Source organism: Carassius auratus, chromosome 19 (genome assembly GCF_003368295.1).
Source record: "Carassius auratus strain Wakin chromosome 19, ASM336829v1, whole genome shotgun sequence".
Taxonomy (NCBI): Eukaryota; Metazoa; Chordata; class Actinopteri; order Cypriniformes; family Cyprinidae; genus Carassius; species Carassius auratus.
Genome location: NC_039261.1, coordinates 21,910,116 through 21,931,823, shown reverse-complemented (window position 1 = coordinate 21,931,823; position 21,708 = coordinate 21,910,116). Strand labels below are relative to the sequence as shown.

General features: G+C 36.0%; 1 long non-coding RNA gene across 1 annotated transcript; it reads right to left on the bottom strand.

The window, feature by feature from the left end:
• Positions 1–242: 242 nt before the first annotated feature.
• On the bottom strand, positions 243–21,004 carry LOC113120285 (uncharacterized). The gene is made up of 4 exons (XR_003294574.1): positions 20,910–21,004; positions 18,287–18,346; positions 17,814–17,916; positions 243–344 (listed from the first exon to the last, which is right to left on the bottom strand). It is a non-coding gene; the product is annotated as an uncharacterized LOC113120285 (long non-coding RNA).
• Between the last annotated feature and the right edge of the window lie 704 nt (positions 21,005–21,708).

Sequence of the window (21,708 nt, the reverse complement as noted above, 5' to 3'; positions counted from 1 at the left end):
TTAATAACCCCAAAAATAAATAAATATATAAATAAATAAAATGTAGTATACTAGTAGTACATAAAAAAAAAAAAAAAAAAACTTGAAACTTTTTAGTTAAAAAATGATTTTTTTTTTTTACATTAAATTATATATAAAATATTATATTTAATAATATTTTTGATGAGCATTTTGTAGAGATGAGTAGTGAGTAGTGATGTCTATGCAACGACATAATAAAGATTCTAAATTCTAAAAATGAATGTTCATTTCATGCACAGTATACAATACTGCAAAAACAGTGGTATGTTACTCCGAAGATTCCCAGTGACCCGTCACGTCATCGTATGGTTTACAGTCTGCATCTGTTAGAAACACACAGCAGAAGAGCAGTGATGCAGCACACGCTTCATGTTCTCACACAACAGAATATGGAGACGAGAGACAAGTCCACTTGAGTGTTTCATGTTCCTGCTTGGGTCGAAACAATAGCTGAGAGACGAACCCTAGAGAGGAAGGATTCATACAGCTGCACGCTGAACACATTCATCAAACACATGCATGCAGACGTGCAGAAACACACACACACACACACACACCTCGGCCTGGGATCTGAGACTCTGTCCTGCACAAGGACAGGTCATCTGAGAGAGAAAACAACAGATAACACACACCAGAGCGCTGAACCACAGCCTAGTGACACAGATACTCAAGAAAACACACTGGAACAAGACAGGTTAGGAAACAAGAAAACCACTCTAGTCCAGTTGAAGATTTTAAAAACATAACAGGTGAAAACTTTTTTTTTTTTAATGCACTAGTCAATTTTGGGTTATTTGGCTTTTATGGAGTTTCAGACCAGTGGAAAGAAAACATGCAAAATACACTTTCAGGTGTTTATTTTATAGCACTTTATCTATCTGTGTCTATACATTTTAAAATCCAACACATATCTTTAAAGGCACTTTAAGTAAGAAGCAATGGAAATCAGAAATTGGATGGATTGCTGTCACAATGTCATGGCATTTTTTGGCATGGCATGTTTTTTTTTTTTACAATGTGTGTATTTCTGCATTTAAAAGCACTGCATCTTAGTAATGCAAACTCAAAACTCTGTTTGACTAAAGAGTAAACAGTCTCTCTCATGAGGATCTGCTGTCTATGCAGTTCCCTGTGAAGCCTCTGAGCCTCGGTTTCTCTCCATGAGGCCAAACTCACGCCGAGTAAAATCTACACTCTCTCCAGGAACCGCTTCAGGTGATCTTTCTTACAAACAACCGTGACGAAGCCTCATCTGTGAGTGTGTTCATGTTTATACACTTTAAACCGTGCAAGATCATTCCTCTCAGAAAATCATGTCAAATGTTTCTCTTAAAAAAATGTTTAGGGAAAAAATAGACTTAAATGAGACAATCCAGGGAAATTAACCATAACAGTAAAAACAAAATAAAATATAAATAAATACATAAATGAATAGGGAACATATTGGACAATTCCATTTTCCAAATATATAATTAAAATACATTATTAATTTATGCATGCATACTAATTTTTTAAAAGCTCTGTTGTTTTCACTGTAATAATTAAAGTGAAATGTAATAATAAAATAATGCTAAAATAATAAATGAAGCCACATTTAACATTAATCATCAGGACCAAAACAACACAGTTTGTATGATTTGCATACATAAATAAATATACATTATCTTCAATTATATACTGTATAGAAAACTGAAACAATTCAGTATGTTCCAAACAGTTAGTTAGTCAGTCAGTAAGACATTAATACATTTTTAATATAATTTTAGGAGATGGAACATGTTTTCATGAGATGCGACACACACAATAACTGTGAAGAGAATAACTTTCAACTGAGACTCTCACACATATCCAATCTGAGCTAAATCCTAAAACCTAGCGGAGAACTCTTCTACAACTCATAATGTGAGATTCAGGAGAAACATCTGGAGACTGGAGCAAAAGTCTCCATTCATTCTCAGTGCTGTCTCAGCAACACAAGCTCAGCTGACTCTGACAAAGGCACTGCTGCACAATGCATCATGGGAGCGTGCGGTCGCAGCGCAGATGACCCAGAATATTTTCTGCTGACATTCCTTGGAGGCGAGGAAACTTGTGTGCAAGCTAAAACTGGGTTACATAACATCATCCTAATATAGTCATGCAGGTAAGGCTTCCGAATGACTTATAAACAGCACAGACCTGCTCATTTCTCAAAAACACAGTCTCTGCAATAAAGAAAAAATTCTCCTTCCAGAAATTGGCCTGTTAGCGCTTATTCAGATGTGGCTGTATGGTGTGAAAATGCCCCTTTCTTTCAAGGAATCACATTTAAGGTGAAGTATGTTTCCTCGGTGTTAAAACACTTGTATCCAGGTTTAATATGAAGGTCTGTTGTCTTCAAGAAAGAAAGAAAAAGAAAGAAAGTCATTATTTTTGCACTCGTGTGGACATTGCTGTTGCAAAAAAAATAAAATAAAAAATAAATCCTATCCTAAAAAATGTCTTAACATTTAGCAGTCCACTCAAATGAAGATATTAACACCACAGCGTGCATCTCGAAAAACAATTCTGCTGATTTGCAAAAACTGGCCTAATATTGCCTATTGGTATGGGGTAATATTATTTTTGCACTTGCATTGTCACTATGGTGCAAAAAAAACAAGTGTATGACTTTTTCTTTCAAATGAATACAATCAGGTTATATTAAAAATATCTTCATGGAACATGATCTTAACTTCATATCCTAATGATTTTTGACATAAAAGACAAATCTGTATTTTTGTCCCATACTATGTATTGTTGGCTATTGCTACCGACATCCCTATGTGACTTATGACTGCTTTTGTGCTCCAGGTTCACATATATTTTGCATACATACTGCTGCAAAAGTACGTGTAGCATTTTACGTGACCACACAACTGCTTGTGCACGAGAAATAAAGATTAGATGACGTTAAAGATAGCCGCTAATGTGTGAGTGGTGAGAAACGTGCAGATGTGCAGACCACGGGTCCCACAAGTGCATTCAAACAGGCCAGCAGAACTGTTGAAAGAGCAATAAATGTTTCAAGAGCAAGAGCTTTTAAAAACTCACCCAACAGCGCTGGAACTTAACTTAATAATTATTTAAAAGCTTGTGTACATGAGTGTGTTGCCACCATTTAGAGTCTGTGTGTGTGTGTTTGAGAAAGAGAGATTGCTATGTAATTGAATAGGACAGATACATGCACAGAAGAACAATTCCCCTCCTCCAATCCCATCAGCCCTGAGCATCATTACACACATGCAGTGTTCGGTAGGGAAAGACGGCTTCTGTAATTTCCATTCAGTGAGACGGGAAAAGGCACTGAAGCTATGAAACCGCTTAATCAAAGCTTTGATGGATTTTCTAATGCTGTTGCATGCATTGCAATTTGCTCTGGTATTGATTATTTTAGAATAGTGGACAAATTGAATTTTACGATTAACACAAACAGCCAGAGAACATGCAGAGCCCTCATTTATAAAATGCACATATGATAACTAATTTTCACTAATTGGAACAAATAAGGATTCATGAAGGCAAAGTCTGACATAAAATGTTCTTTACATGTACTCCAACTGAAGAGCATGTGTAAAAATGTTTTCCGGTATTATCAATAATTAATCCAAATGTTTATTAAAATGTTAAGATAAATAGACAAATATATATATAAGGTTTACATTTATATAAGGTTATATTAGTTAACAAAAATAAAATAATAAAACCACAAGTCTCTTGAAATAAAATAAACATTAAATGAATAAAATAAAATTGCAAAACACCACTTAATGACAAAAACTTTAAATTAAAATGAAAATATAACAAATATAAAAATGAACATTTATTTATGAAAAAGTCTAAAAAGAATTAGCTGTAATACCGTATAAGTTTTATAGCAAATATTTTCAATAAGATATTGTTTTTTGTTTTAAATTACTGTTAATATATTTGACTATTAACTGAATGAAAGAAAAATGCAATTAAAAGTGTACAATACTACATTAGTAGGTATTGTCATTTGTTTTGTAATTTTTCACATATTTACACAATATTTCTACTATTTTCTGCTTTTGTGTTAAAATTGGATAAAGTTATATTAATTTAGTTATGTTTTTTGTCATTTTAGTTTTTGTTGTTTTTAAGGTCTATATAGTTTTTATTAAGAATATATCTTTACAAAGTAAGAAGTAAAATGACATGAAATACATATTTGTGAAACAATATATGCATGTATGTTATAAACGGGGCCATGTGTGAACTGCGGATGTGTGTGGATTATATTGGGGTCGATGTAGTTTTATACGACATGCGTGTGCGCTGCAGACTCAGAATGAGGCCGATCCTCATGTGTCAAGTGCAATTATGGGAAGGTTCCAGCAACGGGAAGCAGTGGGATGGGGAAAGCTGCTATTGAGCGCTGCTTTGAAGCTGTGAAACTGCAGCATGGTGCTTAATCAAAGGTCTCATGGTGTTTGTTTATGTTCTAGTGCTGGTGAACACATTACAAAGACCATTAATTGCTTGGGCAGCCGCCCAACACTCACCGGCAGGGACACGCAAACATTCAGCACATCACCATCCTCGAGACAGTTCGAGCGCTGCCATGGGCCTGGCCCAAGGGATCAACAGCCTGTCCTGCTCCTCATTTACAACACGTCAACATCTGATCTGCTGATCAGCTCCTCACTGGCATTTATACCTCATCAAGTGGCTTTAAGACCCGCTTTACTTTTGCATTTCTGAATGAAACATTATATGCAATGATACATGCAAAATATAGGCTTGGTTTTTATCATCATCTGCCAGCATTTTCCTCCTGAATGTCCTCATTTTCACAGTTATGTCCTGACAGGCATTTCAATATAACATAAAATGTTCAGCTGTTTTCCTACTGATGCCCTCTCTACAGTACTCATACATTATATGGAGAAGTATTTGCATTGCATTGCCTTGCCTTCTTGCAAGCCTTGATTGCTTGATTATGTGCAATGCCTGCATGCTATTGGTCAAACAACTTTTCAATCATTTACATTCGGCAAGTATGAAAACAATTTGAAAACAAAGGCAAAAGCCGAATATTTTAGACATTTTAGAAATCCTGGCCAGGACATGGGGGGGGGGGGGGGGGAAAGACTCATGTTCACCTAAATTACACCTTTACTGTTGCAACCTTAACAATATCAGCCAGCAAAATGAACTTAAAAAACAATTAAAAAATAATCTAAATGATAATAAAAAAACTGTATAAAGAGACATAAAAAAACACACAAAATTACAATATTTTAAGCAAAACATGAAATGTCAATGTCATTTTGACATTGAAAAATGTCAGTAATAGTGTGCACTAGTATGCACTTTTGCATAATTCAGTTTTGTGTAATTAGTGCTGAAGTCCAGCTAAAGATATACTGAAGAACATTTGATTGTGCTAAAGTTGAGCTATTGCAAAGTATACTTTACTTTAAATATCTTACATTGAAAGACTGATATTATACAATCACATCAATAGTGACATTAAAACACATATATACATTGTGCACAATTAGTACTCCAAATAAAGTTTTGTTAAGTCTCGTAAAGTATTATGTTAATACATTTGAACTGTACTTAGTATGAAATAATGTATTTTAAACATATAACTTTTTTACTAGAGGTGTATTAAAGAAAACAGGGTTTACCTTGAATCCATGTAGATTTTCAGTGTGTATGGAAATGCATATGAATATGAATTTAACAGGTGTTTCCAAGATGATATCCGTACTTACTGTTAACATATACAGTGGCATACTACTGCTTGAAACAGCTGTTGCATAATGCAGAATATTTAACAAAAACAGCATGCAGTAAACTGAAGCACGTACTGCAAAGCATTGTTTGAACTATTTCCTAGCACGTTTACTGCACTAAAATGATTTTTATTATTAAAAAACAGTCATGCACTTCATGTCTCTTCAGTAAACGTATGAATGACGGAAGCGTGAAACATTTCTGCTATTTCACCCCACATCATTTCTCTGCTTTTATGACAGCTGCTTTGAAAACGTGGAACGAGCGAGGTTATCGCTTCCCTAAAATGGACCCTTTCCTCCCAACTTCTGGGTGGCAGCGAGCTGGGGAAGATAATTTGTTATTATTAGTGAAAGCAGAATTGTGTTTTTGCGCTGTTTTCATGTCACACCAAACACAGAATTGCCTTTGGGGCTGAAGCTGCAATAAAGATAAATTAGAAATAGATTGCAGAAACTGTTTCCATCCATAACAGTGACTTTGTTTTATTTCATTTCGTTGGAACACTCACTAGGTTACGTTCCCTCCTCCGCACTTTTGGGCTGGAGGTTCTTCCTCTCGGTACATTGTCACGCTTGCTGCGTGAGCCCTGTGGGCTTCATCAAGAGGCGCTCTGCAGAAACGCTGCGTTTCGCATTAATCAGCGCCGCCTCTCGCAGGTACTGCTACACCAATTAAGCCCAGGACACGGAAGCTGCTGGAGGGTTTGCCCTCCGGTCGGGGGACTCTAGCATCACTACGTGCAGTGAGAGTGTGCTCTCGGCCAATCAGACGGCGGCTCCAGGCACAGGGGGTTCCTCGACAGTCACCTGACCGTGGTGTAGGACGCAAGAGGACACTGGGAAGGACGGTGCGTTTGCGCTCGTCTGGGGAATGGGATAAAAATACTGAGCTGACAAGCCAATTAATCAGCTTTCAGGGCACTGCGGTGTAGAGCATCCTCCAAAGGGCGCCAGGACACTGTCTCTTTAAGAAGAAATTGCGCTGATGCTGATTGGTTTTGCGTTTTGCAAATTAGGAGGCATGGAAATGCACTTTTAGAGTTTGAACTGCAGCTTTTTCCCTACAACGTGAATTTCAACTCTAGTAAGGGCCTCCAACTAAAATGGGACACCTGAGCATGAGGCCGTGCATTAAAGCATAGCTATTTGTCACCAACACACCATTTTTTTTTTTTTGGCAACATCATCATTAATATTTCTAGGTATTATTTTCATGTGAATTGTCTTTTCTGGTATACAGTACATATATGTTTAGATAGACTCTTATATGTACCATATTTTGACATCAAAAATCAAAGACAAATAAATGTCTGCATAAGTACAACAGTGCACATTATAAACGGTCAGTATATTGATATAATATTTTTCAATTTCTACACAAATGTACAGAAATGTATGAAAGCTTATTTCCACCATGGAATAAAAATCAAATGGCAATTGAGATATTTTCTCAATTCAGACTTTTTTCTCAAAATTGCGAGTTTACATCACAATTTTTTTTCTCAGAATAATGAGTTTGTTATGCTATCAATAATATCTCGCAACTGTAGGATATAAAGTCACAATTCCAAACTGAGGGGTTTTAACTCACAAGTGTGAGATATACATGTGTAATTCTGATTAATTTAAAATTTATTTAATAAAATTTGAGTTTTTCTGAGCAATATCCACTTTTTAACTTACAATTCAGACTTTTTTCGCAATTGCAAGTTTACATCTCCCAATTAAAGGGGTCATATGATGGGATTTCAAGTTTTTCTCTCTCTTTTGAGTGTTACAAGATGTTTGTGAATAGATAAGATCCCTAAGGTTGCAAAGACTAAAGTCTCAAACCCAAAGAGATATTCTTTATCAAAGTTTAGACTCCTCCACGCCTTCCTAAAACGCCTCATTTAATCACGCCCCCACATGTCTACATCATGATGTGGGAAGATTTGCATAACACCGCCCAAATGTTCAAGCAAAGAAAGAAGGCGTAACTTTGATTCTCCCTGTTGCTGCTGCAACCATGTTGTGGAGACGTTGTTTCATTGTGAAAGCGAAAATACTTTGTTTGGCCTCCCAAATGAAGATACAACTAGAATTCAGTGGCTAAGTTAAATTTACAACACTCTTCCTGAACAGTTCAACCCAAATATTCAGATGTGTGATGCACATTTTATGGAGGACGGTTATCTGATTCTGGGAGAGAAGACTACAATGTCGTCTTTTCTAATTCGCAGTCTGTAAGTATGCTTAAATATTTATAGGATTTGCTGCTGATGATTCAAAAGCGAATTTTGCACAGTGTAGAGTAGAGCTTGTTGTTTTTCATTTCTCAGATCACAAATGCAGACATGGTTTTATGTTTACGCTGTGCAATGCAACACAATGATTAAAAAGACAGTAAAAGTCATTATAATCAGTGATTATGTCCCCACTGGAAGCAACTAAAAAAAAAGAATTGCGAGAAATAAATTTAGCAAATCTCGCACATTTACATCTCTAGCTAATTTGTCTCCGAATATTGAAATTAAATTACTCTATCAATAACTCACAACTGTGAGATATAAACTTGCAACTTTGGAGGAAAATAAAAGTCAATTGTAAGATAAATTTGCAACAACTATCCTAAAAATCATGAGCAATAAACGTTTAAATGTGAGTTTACATCTCGCGATTACTCACAATTCAAACAAAAAAGACCAAACTACATGTTTAAAACTTACAATTGTGAGATATAAATTTACAAAAGTTGATGTCTTTAATTTCCAAAAAAAAAAAAAAAAAATTATATATATATATATATTATATATATATATATATATATATATATATATATATATATATATATATATATATATATATATATATATATATAAATTTTCACTTTTTTCCTTAAAATTCTAAATGTATATGTTACAATTAATAACTCGCAATTGCGCGATAACAATTCATAGAAGGAATACAGCAATTGAATAATTGACAATTTCTAGATAAAAATTTAAATCCTGAATTTACATCTCACAATTCAGAGTTTCCCCTCTGAATTCTGAGTTTACAGTTGTGAGATATGAATTTGCAATTCAGAGGAAAATAGTCAGAATAGCAAGATATAAACATGAAATTGCAAAAAATATATTTAAATCCAAGGCAGGAACAAGCTTGCATAGAAATGTATGTGAATAGCTGAATACAGATATGTGGACAGATGTTACTAGTACAGTAGCATTATGAAATATACCATCCTTCATTTCTGATGACATGAGAGACTGAAGAAGACATGACAACCTCTCTGGTAAGTGAATATAATGAGCAACTGATGCTTGCTGGTTTTTATGGTGCATATCATCTCTAGGAAGTGAACGACTGAGTGCACTGAAGCGATTCTGACAACGGGACTCCCCTAGAACGATTCCCTCAGCAGTGCACTTACTGCAGAACAGGACGGAGCTGCTCCAGCTGTAAAACACTCAAAGTAATTCAACTACAGTCAAGCTACCCTTTTCTAAAAGCAGTCAACTACAATACAGACTACTGACAGAGCAAACAGAACAGGATTGATAACAAAACAGCTGCGATCGCAATCAGAGAGATGCAATGAACAGCATTCAGCCAGAGCTATACACACTCAGTCCCTGTTAACACTAGTGAATTTGACATGAAAACGATCCTCATCTACACTGGTGTTGTCATTGCATTTCAGAAACTATGTCCATCCACATTACACAACCAAAAAACTCATGTCACATGACAATTCATGCACACTGGGCATGCACATAAAATTGTAAACAGTTATGGTTTACACTTTCATCAATGATACGCAGAGCGAATGTGGACAGCCATGCAATCCTTTTCAGAAGTCTCTCTATTGGTCTGTTTACAGTGTTTTAAAAAAATATATAAATTATTAGTGTTAATATTAATATTAAAAATAATTGTAGTAAAAATACAATTAAACAAATATTAAACATTAGGGTATGCAATATAAATATTACATTAAAATAATTAACATTTCCCTTTTATATGTGAAAGCAGAATAGTAAAAAAAAGACAATTAATATATATAAATACTTTTTTTTTTTTTTCTTAAAAGATTGCGCCACCTTTTGCAGCAACAACTGCAGTTAAGCGCTTGTGATAACTGGCAATGAGTCTTTCACATTGCTGTGGAGGAGTTTTCACCCATTCTTCATTGTAGAATTGTTTTAGTTCAGTCACATTGGAGGGTTTTTGAGCATGAATTAACTGCTTAAGGTCATGCTATAGCATCTCAATCAGATTTAAGTCTGGACTTTGACTTGGCCACTCCGAAACCTTTCTTTTTGTTTTTCTTGAGCCATTGTCCTGCCATTGTTCAATTCAACATCAACTATGGCAAGTGTTGCTCTTTAAGCATGCTTCACTTTGTCAGACAGATTCTAAGTGATTTCTTGATTCAACAGGTCTGGGTGTGACAAATGAAAGTTAACTCTGCTTTCTAAAATAAAGTGGTTAATCACAGTTCTTTCATGATTTAACAGCAAATATTTTTTTCACGTAGGGCCAGGTAGGTTTGGACAGCTTTCTTCCCTTAATAAATTAAATAAGCATTTAAAAACTGCATTTTGTATTTACTTGCATTATCTTTGTGTAATATAAAAATTAGCTTGATGATCAAATTCTTTTACATGTGACAAATTAGCAAAAAAATATACAAAAACAATACAAAAGAAAGTGGCAAAAACCTTTTCACGGCACTGTAAATATAATGCATATAGTAAAACAATTCATATTTTCATTTTTTAAATAAAATACATGAACTAATAAATATATTATAGCTAAATAATATAATACCCTTTATATATATATTCAAATATATTATTTACATGAAACATTTATATAATATAGCGTAGTAATATATATTATTTTATAGTAAAATATATTATTTCCTAAAGAAATAAATAAAATCATTCTCTCTTTACATGTGAAATTCTAAATGAAAAATTTCTACAATATAATTAGTATATTAAACAATGAATATTTCAAAAAAAAAAAAAATTCAAAGCTACTGCTGAAGTACTAAAAATGTGCATGCAATAGTAACAAAATAGCAGACCTAGTACCAAGTTAACCATAGTTAACCATTTAAATCATAACTACCAGGTCAGCATTTATTCTTGTTCAATTTAAAATGAACCAAGAACTGTAACAAAGTCACACTAAAGGTTTGTAAGGCATAAGTCAGTGGGCTGGATTCTCATCTACTTATTATCTCCTCAAAAGCACTTAAAACCATTTGATGTGTGGATTAAGACACAGCCTTGGACTCCCACCCATCCATCCGTTTCTGTCCCTCCCTCCTTCATATTCTCATCCGAGCGGCTCTTCGCTGTCAGAGAGGGCAGCTGATGTGGGAAATCTTAAGCACTGCTCAAGTACTGGCCCAAATCAATCACCTGTTTCACATTCAGGGGGAATTTTAAGAAGGGAGGGGAAAAGAGACAGCCGGGCTGAAAAATCCAGCACTGCCGCATGCATTTCCATCGCGTCGTCTCCCCTGTCAGCAGCGCTCCCCGAACAAGCCCCTGAAATAAATGAAAGCAGTTCCACTCTGCTGACTGCTGGAGCCTCTATTCCCAGGCTTGATTTAGTGCCACTTTTTTCTTAATGGACTGTTTGTGAGACTGGCTTCAGAAGCGGAGCGGACCCGCACAAACCCACCAATCACCAAACGCAGCAACAGGAAAGGTTCTGCTGACCTCTGAGACGCTTCACCACACCAGCTAAACACACAACTTTTGTTAGCGCTCACCGCAGGGGAATGTTATTAGCATGAAATGACACGTATGATTACTGCTCTTTTCTTTTAGCTCTCTGCTGCTGGCTCTCTCTCAAACTAACAATTACTATGACTTCTACCAGAGCAGTAGTGCGGTGGAGTGGTTAAATCTCAGGGTCGGGAGCCAGAAGGTTGTTGGTTTCATTCCTACAAGCAGAAAATGAACATGCGTCCTTGAACTTTTACAACAACTAATTTATGTCCACAATTAAGGAATAATTGTGACAGCTGAAGGTTGTTGTTTCTCATACGATTCTTCAATTCTGAGAATATTTCAGATTTTTTAAATAAATAAAACTTCTTCAAACGTGTTTCATCTGTTTAAACATTAATCACATGTCCTGGAACGAAGATCTGATCATGGCCTTGATCAACCTTCAAAAGGATTCTGTATAATGTGTGATGGTGTGGATGCTTCTGATGGTAATGTCATTTCCCACTTTTTGAAGAAAAAGTCCAAATCCTTGGACATGCACAACAGGGTGTTCAGTGGTGAATTAATGTTGAACTTGTTAAAAAAAAATTGTAAATAAATAAATCTGACCTAATTTTTTTACCATTTTTTTAATGGAAAGAAAATTCATTAAACTTGTTTAAATTGCATGTATTTTTTGTCTGGTTGTTTTTGTTTTTGTAAAAAAATGCGTCCATGCTTGAATAGCATTTGGTTTTGAAATTATTCATCCATACTTGAATTTCAACTTTTAAAAGCCTATACTTAAATTGCAAATATATCCATGTTTAAACTGCCTTTCAAAAACACAAATTTTATTTTGAAAAAAGCTGAAAATTGCAGAAAAAAAAACATTTGCATTTTTAAAGGCACAAATTTGTACTCAAGTAAAAAAAAAATGCTTAAATTGCTTTTTAAAAGACAAATTGCATTTAAATTGCTTTTAAAAAAAAAAAACTATGTACTTAAATTATATATATTTATGGGGTGGTCGATGGTTTTTATTATTCATTTTATTTCGCTTGATTGTGTTTATGTGGTGCATAATGCTTTGTTTAAAAATATATATATGTATTTCACATAATTTACCTGGATTCTACACTGCCCTGTCCCTTCTCCTATAAACACTCTGATGATTTCATGTTTTTCAGAAGCCCCTCCCTCAAAAAGACGCTATGGGCTCAGATTGGTTAGCTGGCCCAGTGTGTCTGTAAGTCACGCCCCTCACCTCAACAGCATGTGCTCTGGCTGAATTGAAAACAATGGCGTCTGTCCATACTCATAAAGTGTATAATTGGAACAGTTCATTGTTGAAGCTGAGCTGACAAGCTGATGATCTGAATGAGAGAGAGAGAGAGAGATGCAGAGCGTGTGCAGAGCAGGGGGATGTGACGAGCAGAATTAAGAACCGATGCTTTAAAACGCTGATTTTGAAACTTGTGAATCCATTAGAATCGTTAGAAGACAGAATCGTGATTCATATGTGAATAGATTTATTCATGTTCCCTTAGTTTTGACAGCATGGCAACAACTCTTCCTCTTTTTTAAAGCAGCGCAACATGGTCATCAGGGTTTGTGACGTCACTAACCCGGGAAGTTAGTGACGTCATTTTAAAAGATATTATCTCCATTTGCATTGAACTTTCCACATTGTAACCTTGCAGACAGTGCCTAAAATTAACACATGCCAAGAGCCAAATGCGAGTAAAAATAGGCATTGGCGAGTATATGTAACAGTGTCAGTCGCCACACCTGGCCTCCTTCAAATTTACTATTCAATAATACGGCCCTCAAATGAAGCTAATGGAAACGGATTATGCATCTAAAAAATTTTTAGTGACAACAAAAATAATAATAATAAAAAAAAGTAAAGCAAAGAACAAATTGTAAGTAAAGTAAAGGACACATTAAAAAAGACTGTAAATAGGTTTAGTAATTTTAGTAGTAACAACTGTCAGTTTTTGCAAAAATTGTTTCATGGCCGATAAAAATACATTTTGGCCGGTAAATTTCATCACATCACTGGCCATTGGCAGGTTTGGAAAAAGTTTGTTTTAGGCCCTATTTACAGATATTGTTTCTGCTCAAACAGCAACATTACACGGTAACTAAAGTTTAAAAAAGTGAAATCACAATCCACCACCCCTTTCTAAAAATGTAATAAAGGACAAATCCATGCTTAATTAGCATGCTTTTTAAAAATCATAAAACCTTACCTAAATTGGAGGGGGGGGGGGTTTGCATGCAAAAGTAAAATTTTTAAAAGCACAGTCACTTAATAAAATTGCACAAAAGAAAAAAACTGTTCTAAAGTTACATATTAAAAAAATAAATAAATAAACTGATCTGCATGCTCGGCATACTTACACAGTCTTCTAAATTAATAAAGGTAAATGTAAAATAAAAAGATGTCAGAAAAGTTCCCCGATAGTAGAATCACCCATTTGTGTTCTAGCGTTTCACTTGGCACACGTGTTATTGCCTCAAAAGTGTCCTTTGGTAATTACCATTAACACAACAAATACTCTTTTTTGTAAGTCTTTTTGGCTGGAAAGGGGCTGCCAAAAACACAAACGTTAATTTAAATAACAAAATTCAATTAGCATCTAGCTCGAGCGTGTACCATGGTTCTCAGTGTGTACTCTGGTAAGCGGCTCCAGCCTGGACGGCTGCCAGTGCTGCTTAATTGCACAGGGGTTGTTTTGAGTAATTAGGCAATCGGAATATCCACTAGTTTTAAATAAGGCAAAGAGCTACTCTCATCCGGCAGCCAGCGCTCTGACAGAGGAGATGTCGGATCGCTAGAGTCCCGCGAGAGCCGCTGTAAAGGCCTGTCACGAGAACTGTTTGTCTTGAGCGATGTGCATCTCACAGACTCGTGTTATCAGCTGACACATGATGCTATTGGTTCGGTAGTGACACACATTCAGCGCTTTATTCAAACATCTCACGCTCTGCAAGCTTACACAGTTTAGTCTCCTCTGTGGATCAAATATTTCCAGATATGCATTCCTGAGGGACACGATGCCATCTTTCCATACGTCCGTCTATATACTCAAGAGATTCACTATAATGAACTGCGCCTGCTGATAGTGTTTTTTATATGAAACCAGGTGATAAATAGAACAAAGTTAACACTGGGAGTGAAACAATGCTGACTTTCTTAAAAAAAAATAAGTCTTATTAACATAGAAAGGAGGTGTGTTTGCACAGACAGGTTCTTAATTTAAACATTTATAGCAAGCCATATTACAGATGATATTACAGATGCTTTTTCAGATTTAAGTTGAAGCGCGTGCAGAACCGCGTGTGGTGAACCGAACGGTTTGGTTTTTTTATTTCAGCGAACCGTGCCATCCCTATTACCTCAATAATCAATCAATTACAGGCCTAAAACAATCATGCCCGAGCAGACGGATATTAGTACATCTCATCACACCGGCACCCGCGTCTAAATCGGTTGTATGGTCTGGTTTTCAGTCTAAAACAGTTGTGTCAAGTATAAATGTCTCGTCTGTTTCGGGAGGTGCGCGCGCAGTCAGCGGAGGCTCGCACCTTTTTTTTTCTCAGATTTTGAAAAATCTTCGCGATCGACTTAAAATGCTTCCAAGATCGACTTGTCGACCGCGATCGACGGGTTGGTGACTCCAGATATAGCGACCAACTTTTTTTGAGCAAGCATTGATTATGCGTGACACAGTCTCAATTTGTGGGAGGCATGTATTGGGCTTCAGACGCTGTGCGCGCACGCGCTACGCAGGACGGGTTGTCACCCTACCTGGCACACCCGTCTAGAGCGTGTCCACCTTTGTGTGTGGGTCCATCAGGGGCGCAACTATCCAGTGTTAGAGGGGTATGCAGTAAAACATTTTTAACAATTTTATTATATATATATATATATATATATATATATATATATATATATATATATATATATATATATATATATATATATATTGATATTCTTTTTATTAAACATTTTAATTATTAAAAACAAAAACATATTAAAACAAAAACACAGCATAGAAAATACAGTCACTTTAAGAGAATGTAATGATCCAGTAGGCCTACGTTCAGCTTACCAAGACGGGCATTTGGACATATTTTTTGTCTGAATTTGTCCATTTAAATAAAATTCTTCAGAGAGAGCTTATATTTGCGCGCGTTCTGAGGTGCGGGTTTTGTGCGCTTTGGATGAGCGCATGCACAAATCCTCTCACTGCGGGCGCGAGCTCGCGTCCTCTGCCTCTTAAATGTTTAAACTGACAAAGCTTAAACTAGTTTAGTTTAAACACAGATATCAACGTGTGCTGTTTAGGTCTCATCTGTGCGCACGCGCTATCAGCACCCGGGTGATGACGGAATAAATGACAGCTCAGATTCCAGTTTTACATATTCTTCGAGCATAGACGTCACATTTTAAATCCTACCTGTTGCCTTTCACCAATCACTTATTTAGCTGCTGTCGCATCCCTTGACATGCCATCTCCTTTTGCCTCTTTCTTTTTCTATTTTAGCCCCTGAGAGCTTTTTTGTTTTATTCATCTTTTTCGAATTTCAACGACAACGCACTAACGTTACTGCTACTTACTCAGCGCACACAGCGCCCCACCCACTCGCACATACACATATACATATACACACACATATATATATATATATATAGAAAACTTTTAATATAGCCTACATTTACAAAAATTATTATTAAAAAAAAAATTACCATCGCTTTGGCGCCCTCCATGGTGCGGCGCATATGGCGCATACCCACTTTTTGCGCCACTGGGGTCCATGTACATGCTGAATCGACAGGTAAAAAAAAAGCCTCAAGTCCAAATATTCATTTATCACCAATTAACTGTTTGACAAACACTTCCTGCTTCGATGTCCAGATCTGAATTAAAAAAAATCTCAAACTTGCTCCGAAGTGCCGATCTGAATCAACCGAGTCGCGAACAGGCTCCGAAGTGCCGATCTGAATCAACCGAGTCGCGAACAGGCTCCGAAGTGCCGATCTGAATCAACCGAGTCGCGAACAGGCTCCGAAGTGCCGATCTGAATCAACCGAGTCGCGAACAGGCTCCGAAGTGCCGATCTGAATCAACCGAGTCGCGAACATGCTCCGAAGTGCCGATCTGAATCAACCGAGTCGCGAACAGGCTCCGAAGTGCCGATCTGAATCAACCGAGTCGCGAACATGCTCCGAAGTGCCGATCTGAATCAACCGAGTCGCGAACAGGCTCCGAAGTGCCGATCTGAATCAACCGAGTCGCGAACAGGCTCCGAAGTGCCGATCTGAATCAACCGAGTCGCCAACAATATATATATATATTCTAAATAAACAACAATAGCCCAAGTTTAGTAAACATTTTTTATTGAGACCATAAAAAATAATTCTGCATCTATTTTTAGGTGCACACCTGTGGCTATGCCACTGATCAGAATTATTTTTTTCCACAAAGCTTCTAAAAACTGAAATCAGAATCATTTTCTTCTCTTTTTTTCACACAAAAAAAAGATTCTAAAACCTGGAATCTGAATAATTTTATTCCATGATTAAGTTTCGAAAAACTAAAATCAGAATCACTTTTCCCCATAAACTTTCTAAAACCTGGAATTCAAATCCTTTTTTTCTCCCACAACAAAACTTCTAATACACAGAACCGGATACCATTTTTACCAGCTTTCAAAACCTGGAATCGGAATCAGTTTTTTGTAGTTTTTTTGTTTTTTTTTTTACAATAAAGCTTCCAAAATCCACAAACTAAAACCTTTGGAAACCTCTGGATTCTTTTTCTCCACAATATTAATTCTAACAAAAATGTGAAAAAATTATATTTTCAAATTATAAAAACAATTATTTTCACTCTAAAACCAGAATCAGAATCACTTTTCCCCCCAAAAAATAAACTTATAAACGGATGCTATTTTTCCCCCATAATTAAACTAATTAAACCAGAATTAGAATCACCTTCAGAATTCCCCACATTACACTTTTTAAAACCTGGACTCAGAATCTGGATCACAATTTCCCTTCCCCCATCTCATCTGTGTTAGGATAGCTCAGATTAGCATGTGTGTGTTAAAATACTTAACCGCATGAATAACCTCGGCTCACAAGTGAAAACACTGCCCGCTGTACAATCAGTGAAAACCTCCGTGATGTAAATATAAGAAACACGTGACCTGCGCTCAGAGCAAACAGTTGACACGCATGCTAATAGCTAATTATGAACTATGGGGATTTATTTACCTGGAAAAGCTATTAGCCTCCCAGGACCTCCATTGCCATCATCACCAAATTAACTTCCCAGTACAGCTTGAGGGAGGAAGAGCGAGACGGAGAGAGAAAGATCCTGTTGGGAAAAAAAAGAGAAGAAAAAGAAACAAAGAGACCAGTTTGGACCAGCTTACATTTTAAGATGGACTTGAAGCTGCAGTGTGCATTGCTGAATGTTTGTTTTATGACCCAACCTACAAATAAATAATACTTTAACTATCTAATAAAAACAAGAATTAAATATAACAAATATAATTACCTTAAAAAAAAACAATATGCCTTAATATTAACAAATTAATAAATACATAAAATTATAATTATTAAATTAATTAATTGTGTGTGTGTGTGTGCATCATTAAAATGCTTTACTATAAATAAATAAAAATTGTAAATATAAAATAAAATACAATATACTAAAATATCAACAAATAACTAAAATAACTTACATTTTTGGAGTTTGCGGTTAGGCCTTTTGTTCAAAAAATGGAAGACAGAATGAGGGAAACCTGTTTGAAAACAATTAAATAATTTATAGAAATGATATATCATTACATAGTGAACTTTTCCATACAATTATTATGCTACGCTGTCACATGGCCTTATTACATTGTTTAATTATCATATGGGTAGAGACCAAGTTGAATGCACTGCATTGTGGGATACAGTTTAAAAGAAATACAAAACCTGTGCTAATTGAAAGAAAATGTATTTGGAGATGATACAGCATAATAGGAAATTCACAAGCATCTTTTTAAAGGCCGGCCATTTTTGACTAGGGAAACATCGGTTTGTGCAAAATACATTTGTGTATTTAGAGGATGCTTTTATGCAAAGCAACTTACAGTGCCTTCAGGCTATAATTTTGTTTTTGTTTTCTTAACCAGTATGTGTATTCCCTGAGAATTGAACTCACAACCTTTTACACTGCTAACACAATGCTCTACCACTGAGCCACAGGAAAACCATATATAGGAATATTAATGTAGGAATAATTTAGTTTGGGACTACTTGTTTTATCCAAACACTGCAAGACAGAAGGAGGGAAACCTGTTTGAAAACAATTATTGTTATTATTGAAATTGGAAATTTCCACACAGGATGGGCATGATATTAACTTTCCCTTTAAATGGCACTTCAAGGTGGTCTCCAGCTGAACTAGCTGGTCTAGTTTGGGTTTTTCAGAACAATAAAGAGGGAGGAGGTGGAAAAAGAAAGCGAATGATCGAGAGAGAAATTTCAAGAGTGATAAAGAGATACAAAGAGATCAAGCGGGCGCTCAGGGAATGGGCTCTTTGAGGCATGACTGCTCCAGGTAGCTGAAGGTGTCTGTCAACCGGGCTGAAGCAAGTCCAGACAGGGCCATTATCTCTGATCCAGAGCGTTCCCTCCTGACCGAGCCCAGATCCACGGCAAGAGAAAGAGAGGGAGAATTTAACCCACCGTCGTGATTTCATTTCTCTACGTGACTGATTATTTCCCTGACTGAACAGTCCTGTCAAAAGCCCTTTGGCGTGAGCAGACATATTACGAAGATCGATTTCCCCCGGACGCTCGAGGCACCAGGCCTCAGGTCCACTTAACACCTGCGTGAGAGCGGACGGACTGCGCTTTACCTGTAACCTTGATGTCAAGCTGGAAAAAAAGCTATTTGGAAACAAGAGGCTTTGATTTAGATCCTTTATGTGTGCTGCCTCCTCTGCTTTGTATGTACAACATGCAACAGAAACAGCTTTTCCAAACACAGAAAGCATACCTTTATTAATAATTTTGCTTTTTTGAAAGTGGTTTTAAAAGCAGCCAAGTTAACGTTATATAAATATAAATGGCAGTGCACATTTAATATTTACAAATAGCAAAAGTAAAAACAAGATTATAAATGCAGTCTATTGTAAATCCTCTTATTTAGCAACTAATGCTGCCGTCTTGGGAAGCTGCTACTTAAAGGAATTGTTTAACCAAGAAATTAAAATTTGATGAGAATTTCTTTATCAGATTTGAAGAAATGCATCATTACACCTCCTGCTCTCCAGTGGATCATCTGTAGTGAATGGGTGCCGTCAGAATGAGAGTCCAAACAGCTGATAAAAACATCACAATAATCCACAAGTAATCCACACCACTTCATTCCATCAATTAATGTCCTCTCGCAAAAATCTAAGTCCATAATCCAAAATTCACTGATATACTCATTTATAGCTGTTTTGCACGGTTTAATTGATGGACTGGAGTGGTGTGGGTTATTTTGATGGTTTAATCAGCTGTTTGGTGTCTCATTCTGATGGCACCCATTCACTGCAGAGGATCCATTGATGAGCAAGTGATGCAATGCTAATGTAATGTAATACTACATTTCTGCAAATCTGAAATGAATGAATTATTATTTCTCCAAATGTGTTCTGATAAAGAAGCAAACTCATCTACATCTTAGGTGGCCTGAGGGTCAGTAAATAGTATGTTATAAGTAGCTGAAATAAGCACAAATGTTAGGGCATGTCAAAACATATCAAGGGCCCCAGAATCACCTCGAACCCCAGAGGGTTAAGAGTTTGTCAGTCTCTCTTTTGCAAATCCCTATAAACACAAGCTTTATACCACTACACACCAACAATTCAGAAAATGGACACAAACTAGACAAAGTCAACATTTACGGTCAACACCTTGTTAAAAACCATTAGTTTTCGGCATGATCCTGTTTGAGTTGAATGTTTTTCATGCTTTAAATAGATGTACAGTCTTACAGTTCACAACAAGTGAACACTGCAAAGAACACTATATTCCACAATGCAATGCACTCATTAAGTTGGAAAATAAACATTAACTAAGATTTAAAAAAAAAAAATAATTTATTTGATTGGCCTGCCAAAAAACATGAAACACTTTGCCTAAAATTAGATTTAAAAATAATCAGCATAGCTTTACCACACTCAACAAAACAAGCATGTTACCAAATGTTAGTTTGACTATCAGAAGCAGTACAGGTTTAGGACCAAAATGAGCTATTATTAGTAATAAAGAGAAAAGCAATTATCCAGAATATGGAAACTTGAATAATTGGAACCAAAGACTCACCAATCATACAGAAACAAAACACACAACCTGAAGAAAAATGTAAGTCCTTCAGAAAACATGCTGATTTAATGAGATGAAAAACAAACACCCAGACACCATTAGACAGATAAATGAACAAAGTCATGACAAGAACAATTTCAAAATAAAAGACACTCTAAATAAAATAAATAAATAAAGGTTCCATAAATAATAAAAGTTAAAGGTAATAAAGGTTATAAAGGTTAAATAATTAATTATAAAGGTTAAAGAAAAAATAAAGTTTCTAAAAAGAGGTTTTACACTAGAAGAACCATATTTGGTTCCCCATAGAACATTCCAGCAAACAGTTTTCAAAAGAACCTTTTTTTTTCTAAGAGTAAAGAACATTTCAATGATCTAAAGAACCTTTTTCCACTGTGGAATGGAGACATTCCTTGGCTGTTAAAAGTTAATGTTGATGTAACACACTCACTCACTCTTTTACACGCTCAAGGTTGGATCCACCTGATTGCATTTGATTTTTCGAATCCGGTTGTGGATGTGACAGATAAAAGGGTGTGATGCACTTCTGGGCTGCTTTGTGCCTGTATCAGCGCTTAAAACCTCCCGTCCAAAATGCTGCGTGTAAATATTTGATGCTGCTGCAGCTCGTTCTGGGCTCTTCTGAGTTCTCTGTGTGTGGTTTGAGCACTCCGCACTAAAAGCTACAAGTTACAAAAAGACAAATACAAGGAAACGGCTTATGAATTAGAAATCATACCATGTGCTGTAAAAACACATGGCCCATCATCAACTCATATTGTGTTTTTTTTTATGTAGC